Raw genomic sequence first — 12270 nt, forward strand, 5'->3', positions numbered from 1 at the left:
CAGCAGTTCAGCAAAATCTTGTAAAATATAGTGTGCACACCTACACACAACTTGCTGGAATTTTGTTTCTTAAATTAACACACTTCTGAAAAAAAAAGAGTGTGATTTAGTCAGTCCAGGTTTCTGGTTCATGCCTTGACATGACTCTTCATCCCCACAGAAAACTGTGAACAGCCACGTTACCATGTTACCGGGATCTTCATATCTTTTTGTAGTGTGAGATTAAGAATAAACATAATCAGCACAGGTGGTAGTGCTGTTTCCATTGCCTTATCTTTAAATGCTCCTGTGAGACGTCATCATCCCGCTACTAGACTGGCGGAGGTAAAGACTCTTTTTCTTAATGATATAACAAATGACGGCAGAGAGGGACTGTGTGCATTATGCAGGTGCTTGTGGTGTTAAAGGAAGAGCAGGAGGAGAGAAAGAGAGGGTAAAAACATTAATTATTAGCCCCAGTGGGATCTCTTATATTCAGTCTAGCCTGGACAACACCAATTAATACGGCAATTATTATCCTGGCCCGTAGCACAGGGTTGACTAAGCTGGCTTGCCTTCTGACGATTATGGCGTGAGGGGGAGCAGGAGAAGGGAGGCATGCTGAAGCGAGATTATTCATCTCATACTAAACCCCTGCTTTTATGATGCATGGGTGATAGGGGAGATAGAGCCAAAGAGTAATTTAGTCTGCAAATTTCAACTCAGCATTACCGCAACACAATTTCCCTATAGATTAATTTCTGTTGGGTGTCATCTTTAGGGGTATAGTGCAGCAGCATTTCGATAAAGAAGGAAGTGCACAGATATTTTCTCATATTTTTGCCCTCCTCTGGAGTAACAAGTAGGCCTAAAGCTGTACTTTAAGTCTAAGACCGTTTAGATCCTGCATGACAGGTGCACAGTTCACAGGGCTTCTCCTTTTCTTATAACCCCGCAATCTTATTCTAAGCTGTGACCCAGGCCTGCATTCATTTCCTAAACATTGTCTCTTCCACCCCCCTTAGCCCTGATTCCTCAGCAGTGGACGCAGATGTGAGCAATAGCTCCACCTAGTTTTTGTGGCGCCACTCTAGCCACTGCACTTCTTTTCAGAGCAGCACAGATGAATGAATGAAGCCCGAATGAGAGGAGATCTGCCATTTCAAATAAAATTCTGTGCCCATATTATCCCCCTGCTCCAGTCAAATTATCCACTGTGGTCTATTCTTCCTTATCATCTTCTTGGACAGGAGAGCTCTCAGTCTCTCTTGTTCTATTTTTGCACCTCCCCGTCCTTGCTCTCCTGCAGTGACAGCCCTTGCAGGAGGATCTTAAGCACATATGCCCCTTTTCCCTGCAGCCACTGTAAAATCTGTGCTGACAGCCAATGAAAACAACACAGATGCTTGCATGTTATCTTGACATGGCCACGTTAAGCTTCGCTCCTATGATGCTAAATGGCCGTCATAAACCTTTTAAGATCGGCACGGCCTAATGTGGACTTTTATAAAAACATTATGCTGTGTAATATGTTTAGGTTTAGCAAGGACATACAGTAGGCAGCCACTGTTCACTGTCATCGAGCTGAGAAGTCATGCTCTTCATCAGGACAATGTGCATGCTGGATTCAAAAGGCAGCAGCAAGGTGTTCGCAGAGATGGAGTCTCTCTGCTTCATGTGCTGTTTTTCATGTTGAAGAAGACTTTAATTTGGAGTAATTTATATATTTAAACTAATATCAATTTATAACGTCCCACTGTTTCCTGGTTTCTAATCTATTGCTGGTGGGATCAATTGTCAAAACAATTACAGTCTGCAGGATCTTGTCTAACAAGCCCTTGGAGTGCTAAGAATGATTAGATGGTGGGTATTACATGAGGAACCCATCTCTGGATTAGTGATGAACACAATAAATTCTGAAATAAGTGGAGGAATATGTACATCTCTTTCATGGAAGACGCTTAGGTGATTGCTGCCACGAGAGGATTTGTCAGCATAACACAGGATCTCAAACAATAATGTGTGTGATAGGACACCATGGAACACATTCACCACCGAATTCTGTGCCTGTTGTGTAAACGGATTTCTCCTCCATGAAAGCGAGTGAAGGGCCAGAAAGGATTCTGTTTGGTTTCATCATCATTTCACTGAATACACAAACCCATCCACGCCATCTTCATCATCATTATTAAAAATTCAAGAGGAATTTTGTAAAAATTATGCCGGGGACATAACACTGTGAAAGATCATAGGTTTTAGTTATTAATTGGTAAGTGATGCATTTTCTTTCAGCAGGAACGCCACTTATTAACATGGGTGTTGTGCTGCGTCTCTGTACAAAAAAGAAAACCGGTCAGGCCTCTAAAGAGCAGGCGCTGTCATTGTCACTGTGAGGTGTAGGATAACAGCTCTTGAGCAGGTTGTAATTAGAGTGGCTGAGGTGTAATGAGGGTGCAAGATTCCGGCTCATGCAGCCCGTGCCAAACTGGACCGGGGTTACTGATGACACACCATGGAGTGGAATCTGAGCCAGAGCAGAGCAGAGTTTCTACCGCTGGAAGCAGCATGTGAGAAAAGCCAGCATCGTATCAAAGTGGACTTGGACTGAAGTTGCTGAATATTTCCAGATACATTTCTCAGCTAGACTGGAGTGGCTCCAAACAGGTGATAATGTAAATAACAATGATCCTGAGGAATAATAATAGATGCATTAAAGTAATTCTTGGTGCTTTGGCTCCAAACGTCATGTGAGACGTGAAAGAATTTGTGGTTTCCTGATTGACTCGTAAATGAAAATACATGTTCGTCCTGGGTGCAGTTTGAAAACATTTTCCGGTCATCTGCTGCTTTCCTATGGTCACGTTTTTAACTTGTAAGTGTACAGCACACCTCCCAACACCCACACAACACACACATCTCTTTCTGCACTCTTGGCAAAATGAAAACTTCTGTCAGAGTCAAGATTAAAATTTATATCAGTTTGTCAGACGTAAGCCAAAAAAAAAAAGATCTTACTGCACATATTATTTTGATAAGTTTGGTGCCAGAGATAGAGAAGAAATGGAGGAAAGAGGGAGGAAAGTACCCCAACTCTACACACCAGATAAGTGCACAACGCAAGATTCCTCTTGCAGCTCCATCAGTAAGCGCTCAACCTGACCCTAAAAAAAAAAACCTTTGGTAGAGATGCCTTTTTGCATAATATTTCACCCCCAACACAATTCTCAATTCACAATCACCCTCAAAATTATAAGAACATTCTAACACTAATCTTAACTAACTAATTAACTAAGTAATTGTACTACTGTGTGTGATTTTCTGCTTGTGTTACACACTGCACTAACTGTGTGCCATGAGTTTAAGTGCAAACTGCTACCAGCGCACGTGATTGAACTTTTAAATTAGTTTGTGAGCAGTTCTCCATCTAACACTTTGGTGACAACACAGCTGAGGAATCATAATGAGATGAGGGGAAGAGTGCTATGTCAATAATGTGTTGACATATCATTTTCTCCCTTTGTTGATTTATTTCTTTAATGAAGAGAAAGCCTTTATCTGTGGCTGAACCGCCACCATGAAATTTTTTTTGTGTGTGTGTTTGTCTGTGGAGTCAACCACAGAATAACACAGTTACACCATGTCAGAGCAGCACCACAGAGCAATATGATTAATAATTACTGCTCCGCTAGAGAACATAACTACAATAAAAAAACAACAACACTTTTTTTTACCATCAGGGCAGGCAGTGGGTGCAGTGTGTACTTGTGTCCAGCTCTAAGGGTGAAAGAAGTGGGCGAGCTGTGGTGTTACTGTATGGATTAAATCAAGAACGGCGATGAAATACATAAAAATAATGACAGTTAAGCCTCATAACACAGTCATTGCTACTGTAATTCCTCACTGGGTGGTACATCGTTTATTACAGCAGTGCGTATATTCCTCTAGCATCTATCTGGAGTCAGACGTGCTGATCATGTCACAGACTGGCTCTTTCCTGAGGTCTGATGGTTGGGCCAGTGGAAGCAGACCCCCCACAGGCCATAAACTCCGTAATATAGGCCATCATAGCAACTAGCCCATGTTAGTCTGACTTCTGAGGAGTTTCCAAAATACCATGGCAGTGCTTTCATTTCCCCCACCCCTCACCAGGCAGCTGCAAGAATGTCAATATGAAGAAATTAATGTCTTGGGAAAATGTAGAGAGGAATAATCAACACCTGTACTCCCTGGAAGTGGATTGACAAATGGCTGTTAGATTATGAGACAGCAAAGCACAAAGTCTTCATCATTCTTTGCATTCATCATATAGTGAGCAGAAGTGGACAAAGTCAAAGCAAAGCTTGAACTCAGTAATGAATATGATGGGAATTATTCAGAATAATTTGTTTTTATTAAAAATAAAAAGACCAAAATATAAATAAAATAAAACTATTTTTAAAAATGATATTGGAAATTTAAAGTATTCACATCTTCTCACATCGCACGGATGTCAACAGTGTTCTTCAATAGTGGCCTCCATTATGTCGTAAGTCACTTTGCATGACTGCAAATGTATTCAACTAAATGAACAGAATGACCAGTGATTATGTCTCGGCAATTGTTGAATAATTCTTTCAACTATCTCATGAAATAATGATATTGAGTCAATTGGATACATTATTCTCCTTTAAATGATTTATTAGAAGTAAATGTAGATTTAAATCTCTCGGAGGAAAATCTGCAGAACTGATGGACAATCGGTTTTACTGAGATGCATCTAAAATTGTCAAATTCCATATAATTACCATTATTATTTGTGCTTAAATTTAAGTTTTTTTTCCTTTGGGTTTAGTTTTTTCTATTTTGTGCGACTGTGTCCGAGTGTCTGCATCCAATCATGTGTAAGAAAAATAGGTATCACAAATGTGCTTATCAGTGTTTATACCTATTACTCTCACACTTAATATAATGAACAATTTACACTACATTAATGATTGGTTTTATGACCTAACACTGAGTAATATAAAGCGATGTTGTCTGTGCTGATGCGTGGAGAGCAGATGATGTTATGAGGTGATAATGACCGTGCCGGGGTAATTGCTCTGCCAGTAGGAGACCTGTAATCACCGCGCTGTGATTATGTAACTGACGTCGCTGATATGGAACAGGTGAACCGAGAGTGAGCTGATTGATTTTGGACCATCAACAACAGGGACTTCATTTGCATGCACACAGTATTCTAGATTACACCGTCATTAAAACAGTAAAGGCTGTAAAACAGGACCGGCTGCATGTAAACAGAATAGTCATTATGTCGCTGCTATTACACCCTTAATGTGTGATCACAGTGTTTTATCTGGAGTTGCTGGAGTGTTGTTTATGACTATCATCACAGATCATGCATTCAACTTAATCAATCTCATCAACTTGTGGTAAACATGTTTAACTAGTGACAATTTACTGTTGTTGATCCGATGCTGATCAACAACAGGGACTTAATTTGCATGCAGGCACTAATCTAGATCATTAGGACAATAAAGGCTGTGTTCAAATATGTTTTTTTATGTGGTGACAATTTACTAAATCATAGGTTGCTACTCTTACTTTAATAAGTCTTGTTAACCTTAATAATAACATTGTCTTAGTCTAATGAACACATAATTGCTTGTCGTCAGAAACAAAAACAAACTGGTTTATCCAGCCCACAGGATGAGTTTTGCATAATCAACATTTTCACACTTCCAAATCCAATGAAAGAACCAAAACTAACAATATAAACAAGCCAGAATATTACACACTGCTCTGTGCCACTGATCTACTTTGCTGATCAGGAACACATTAGTGGCCCACACCTGTGGACTAACTGACATGTTTGTTTATTATAATGAACACCTCTGAATCAGTCCCATTGCTGATGCTACTGAAAAAACCCACAAACAAAAATGTCTTCATTTGCAGCTGAAAATCTCTAACAAATGACTTGTTTACTCTCCACTGAGTGATTATTGCTTAAAACAAATCCCAAGCTATTAAATCTATATTTGTAGCCAGTCACCTTCATCCTTGGTGAGTACAGATTAATTTATTAATTATTATGATGATAATAATAATAATAACCTTTATTCATATAACAAAAGTGCTTCACAGAAACAACAAAGACACAAAGTGAGATTCATTCGACGTTATATTAGATATACTGCAAATTTGTTTAAAACGCATCAGTCATATAAAGATTTTAAATGATTATCCATTATATTTATTGATCGGTACTCTATATAACATTGTGTATGGATGTAAGTAAATCTCATCAAGCAAGGAAGAAGAAGGAACATGAACACTTGAGGAACAAGTGAACTATGTGAAAGAAATGTGAATGGCCCTTGTGTTATTTTTACCCTGGACAATAAATGAGCTACATCACTTGCACCCAATCACCTATTCACCTGTGTGAGAGATGAAAGCCTATAAGTGATGAGAACGCTGAGCAGAGCTTGACCTCTTTCATACTCTCAGACACTGGCCCTGTGTCACCCACATCCCACCCACTGACCGGTGTCTCACCACTCAGTGGTCAGTTACTATCTGTCCCACATAAGAGAGGAAGATCCACGATTCCCAGGCAAGGTGTAGCACATCGCCATCACTGCCCACCTCTTCATTGCTTGCACCTGCTAAAACATTTGAGGTATTTGAGCAGCAGGGCAACACATTTGCTTTTCATTTAACCTGCCTTTGGAGACCTTTGAAGCACATAATAGCAGAGCAGCATAGGTCCCCCTCCCACCCGCCTTAATCATTTACCTAGTAAAGGCACATTCTCTGCAGCTAACCCATCAAGCGGAAAACGAGTTTGGCCCGCTATTTCTCTCTCCTCCCTTTTACCCCCACCTCCCACCTTCCCTCCCTTGCTCTTTCATTCTTAGCCTGTTTTTTTCACTCTCTCTCTCTCTCGCTCTCTCTGTGTTACTCCCTCCCCTTCCCATTGTGAAACCTTCATGCAGTTGCTCACTGATTCCACTGTATATGAATGAGGGAGGCATGGAGCCAATTGTTGGCCACGTCTGGGCGTGAAAGGTTTCAAGAGATGGTGTGGCTGGCAGCCCATTGATACAAGACGGCTAATTATCTTTTACGTCCAATCATGGAAGAAATGTTTTTGGCATAGGGAATATAGCCTTTGTATTTTGGGCAAGATAATGAGACTTATGTGCTTCAACAAGACACAACACAAAGATCTGGCTGTAAATTCAAGTCGAGAATGGAGCCAGATTTGGTCAAAATGTTTAATTATCGTGATAAGAGCATATGCTTTGATTTTTACTTGTGAATGTCATTATTAAACAGATGGGACTCCGTGTGTGTGTGCGCGCACGTCTGTGATTCTCTCACAACTATGATTTGAATACTGCGTCAAGTATTAGATAAATCCAGGTCTGTGAACTCAGAGAGAGATATAAAAATATTTCTGACAAGTAAAACAGCTGTTTATGATTTACATTACTGCTTAATCAGAACCACTGACGTGAATGTCTGCTTCAGACATTCACGTCAAATCAACCGGCAGCTCAGAAGTAACGGCCAAAATACATACTAAATAAACACTGATGTCATGATAATGGATGAATCCCTGGCAGTCGCACATTAACTATCCTCACCTGTGAATGCTCACCTGGTGCTGGGAACTTTTACCAGACAATAAAGACACAACCAAGAATCGGAAGATGCCTTGCTGGAGAATGCACTTAGGAGATGCCAGAGGGCAATTTGCCCTACGAGCTTATTTGTACATTGCAATCCACGTGGCTGTTTGCAATAACAACAGCAGACTGGGAGAGGGGAGGACGTTACAGTTACAGACAGCTGGGGTAACAGCTGCAAGTCTGCATCATGCTTACAGCACTCTACTACAATCGGTTTGTTGGAATGCTGTATACACATGTTTGCTGTTGTTAATACAGTTATTAGAGTGGGTGCTAACTGTTTTGGGGTGCATAGTGAGGAGGAGTCTCCGCAAAGGAAATCTTTCCAAGACATGAAGTTGCAATTTTTTTTAAAAAGTACATAAGCGTCTCACTACAATGCTAAAAACAGATGATGGTCTTTTACATCTGGACATGCAGAAAGTCTGCAGGTCATCTCCTGTTCTGTTTTTCATGGCTCAAAATGATGAATGCACAGGTGCACTGTTCATGACCGGATGACTTGGTCTGACCAAACACAAGGTGTTTCCAAACTAGCAACAGACTTTTGCAAACACATGGTGAAAATGCATTATCTCTATCTATGCATTAGTAAATAATCTAATAACTGTGTAAATAAATAAATAAAACAGTTTTCGCTGCCCAGTTATGATTGTGTTCATCTCACAAAACTATAACACATAGCTACAAAGTAAGATCTCATAAAAGTAATTGTAAACTTTTTGTAACACAAGGGTTGTGGGTGTAGAATAATATTCACTATGAAGTCATTTTTGATAAAGGCAAACGCTATCCAAGTTTTCCCGGTCAAAAAACAATATCACTATGTACAACATTAAAAAATCCTCTTACCTTTAGGAATTGCCCTCTTTCTCGGTATAGCAGTGTTTCCATCCTGTGTCACCAAGCGACATTGCGGCACTGCACACAGGAAGTGAGAAGTTGTATGTTAAGACAGACGGAGGCAACAGCAACACTGCAATAGTGAAGCAAACGGCTGCAAACAGGTTGGAATGCAACTGGAAACATAAATAACTGTCCGTGAAAAGTTCCAGAAATTAATTCTACTGCAATTCAGCAATTTGACTGGACAAATGTATCTTGCCATCACCCTCCCCTGCGCTGTTGCTGTATACCCACAAACACTCCCTCAGTTAGGTCTGATGGATTTACTAATGATCACAGATAAAAAAAATATATAAATATTAATGGCACGCTACTAAATTTTCAGTAGCATCTCTCTTTGTTAGGTGTTAAAGGGCCTTCTGGGCCATTGAGGCATATTTGCACCATCACTCCATTGTTTAAGACTCAAATCCACATTTAAATCCTCTCATCTTTGTCCTCTCCCAAGTCACATGGCTAACTCCCACTCTGAAAACTAGATAAATACGAAAAGACTGCAAGCATCTACATTTATTTCACATGTAAAACATCATAGCTGGCTATGTTCAATTATCCTAAATTTAGAAAAGCCTTTCATTGTTGACAACATTTGCTGGGAAAAAAGCTGAGAATAAAACTAGTGAGTGGTTAATTAAAACCCGCACATAAAACTTACGAGACAAAACAAACATTAAGGCGTAGTTGCAGGGTTTCTATTCACATCAATGAGTGTGCTCAATCCTCATGCTGCTAATAATGTCAGTCACATCTACTCACTTACATTTTATTGAGGCTTTTAAGTGCTTCTCTTTAATGCTCAATTTAACACAATCACTGTATAAATGAATCACCTTAGCCACCTTCCTCCAGGAGAACACCAGGATCAAACTATTGACCCTGGTAACACAAATTGTTTTGCCCACTTCCACATCAATCTGATTTGCATGCTTACTTAGCATATCACATTTCCTTGGTCATTTAATTGTTTCTGTAGCGCGCAGTTGACTTGCTACCAAAGCTAGTGCTCCCTCTGTCCTTGTACAAAAGCATGAATTCACATGTCTAAACAGTTTCTGACAGGAAAACATGAGAAAAGATCGAGGCATGACCAAAGAGAGTATGAAACATAAAATAAACTGTTTGGATAAATGTAATTGAACACAGCATCTGTAGTTCAGTAATCACAAAAGTATGTCATAGTTGCAGAAAGAAAAACCGAATGAACGAGGCCAAACATTATTGCCCCCAAGAGAAAGGAAAAATATTTCCCCTTTGGTATTTGTTTGTGTTTATATGCGTGACTGTTTTTCTCTCAGTTATGTCAACCCGGAACCAAAGCGCTTTCTAGAAAACAGACAATCTTCATGTTATCTATAAATCCCACATAATATGGAATGAGTTTGAAAAAAAAAAAAAAAAAAAGATGAAAAAGAGACACAGGGCTTAAAATCAAATAAATCACACCTGGATCCTTGGTAAAACTGGCAGAGTGCTCCTTATATTGCGCTCAAATTACTCCATTTGTTCCCTAAGATATTTTAATCCTAGCTGACCTCAAACTTCCCATGAACCAGAGCCTGAACAAAAGGCCGCCCACTGTCCATGCAGTAAATCTGTTGTCTCCCTTCTAGGCCCTCAACAGGGGATCATAGATCAGCACTGCTCTGCAGCTTGCTTCAATTTACTCAATTAACTCTGGTGAAGCACTTGTAAGTTCTGCAGATGTTGGTTTATTATTAGGGCCTAAAATGTACAAGTGGGTTCAGGAGCCCGGGGTTGTGGCAGGGTTCACACAAGGGTAGGGGGTGGGGAGCAAACTAATTTCAACCCGCGGTTTTAGCACAGAGCATAGATTATGATAAATAATGGTGTATGTGAATCTGGACAGCTTCTTCTGACTGTTACACCCTGTCGTCTTTTTTGTTCGGTGTGTCCGTCGCTTTAGTGAGAGACACTGTTACGGTGTTTTTAACTTAGATATAAAAACTATTAGGAGTAAAGTGTTGAACTGAGCAACTGCAATGATAGAGAAAGCCACTAAAGATGAGCACAAACAGTGTATATTACTTCCGCCGTTGCAGCTGTTTTTCTTTCAACCAACCTCTCTGAATAACTTAGCCACATGAAATGGCTTAGTCCTTCGGCCTGAATCATTTGCAGATGACAAATCTCAAGGGACTAGCCATAAGTTATGATCGCAGCATTATTGCAATGCCTACAGTTATCTCAGAAATGACCTCGCACCTAAATAATCAGTAAAAATGTTTTACATATTTATCACTCTTTAGTTATCGGAAAGATCTCTGATTTGCTTAAACAGAAAAGTGTATTTTTTATCTACTTCTAACCTCTCTTGGATAAATCAAACTGAAGCTGACAGGAGGAATGTAAAGTATACAGTAAGGAGGATGCTAATATTTAACAGGTGTGGTTACCATCACCATAAAACATCCTGCCAACACCCTCAATGTGTGACCATATATTTCCTTGCTTGGCCATCTACATTTCAATTAAGAGCGGCAACACAGGATGACATTCATGGTGCTTTAAAATAAGGTTTTGACAAATTAGGCTGCTCTGTCAAGCTAATGTGCTAACTGCAGGACTTGGCTCTATAGAGCAAGGGCTTATCTTTCTGCTTTAGGTGAGTCACGGTCCGAGTCAAAGGTGGGAGACTGCACCAGTTTAATAGCTTGCCAGCTGATTTTAATGTGAAAGGTATTGCTCGTACACAGGTACAGCAGCTTCAGGCACAGCACATACTTCTCATAACCTCACTCCTCATAAACACATCAAACCTAAACCTCAGCAATGACGTGCGCTCTCAGTAGTTCTGGCTGTTCTTTCAGGAGGAACCAACGTTCTCAGGTGATTAATGAATCTTTAGTGGATTTCTGATTTAGCTGAACATCATTTGTGAACAGACCTTTGACAGAATGGTCAAAGTTTTACATTACAAGATAAAACTGTGATGTAAGTTATGATGATGCGTACCTGGCTGAAAATCCAACTAATTTAACACGTTATGTTATGAAAACATGAGTAATGGACGTACTATTGTGAAATGTTTTGTCATGTGAATTTATGTGCAGTGAGGCCATTTTGGAAAAATAATTTCTATAAGTATGTGATTAAGTTTAATGTTGAACAGACACAGAGAATTCAGCAGAGCCTCTCAGTCACATACATATGCTACAATATCAGTGATACCTGTTATTAACAGTTTATCACTACATTTTAATGACATGTGTTAAAGGTCTAGTGTGTAAAGTTAAGGTGAATTAATTTTTATTTTAAAGAAATTGAAGATACAATAATTATATCTAAATTTATTTTAATGTGTACAAATGTGTACAAGAGCTACATATGCTGCCATTTTAGACCACCATATGTGTATAATAGCTGAACATCTTTTGAGTTTGGACGGTAACTGAAGGTGAGGTGAGTCAACATTTGTTTTCTGGTATAACTACATTATCATTATTATTTTCCTTATTTTTAAGTTATCAGCAAGTTGCATATAACAAACCCTTTAAACTATAAACTACAGATGTTATTATAGCTGTGAAAGATGGTTCAGTGACCTTTGTTATATTTTATTTGGATGTAGCTCCTGCAAACACAGGGTTATGGCTCCAGAACATTAACTGTTAAACAGATTAACACTACACAAACACAAACTATGCGGTGGAAGGCAGCATGAAAGAGATGACACATACTGCAGACG

The 12270-nt window shown here is 39.5% G+C and overlaps 1 long non-coding RNA gene across 1 annotated transcript in view; it reads right to left on the bottom strand.

The window, feature by feature from the left end:
- Window positions 1–8507: 8507 nt before the first annotated feature.
- LOC131474502 (uncharacterized) overlaps window positions 8508–12270 on the bottom strand; it is a 33452-nt gene continuing 29689 nt past the window's right edge. Inside the window, exon 4 of the long non-coding RNA XR_009242295.1 lies at window positions 8508–8579. This is a non-coding gene — a long non-coding RNA (uncharacterized LOC131474502). The remainder of the gene's footprint in view (window positions 8580–12270) is intronic.

Source organism: Solea solea, chromosome 15 (genome assembly GCF_958295425.1).
Source record: "Solea solea chromosome 15, fSolSol10.1, whole genome shotgun sequence".
NCBI lineage: Eukaryota > Metazoa > Chordata > Actinopteri > Pleuronectiformes > Soleidae > Solea > Solea solea.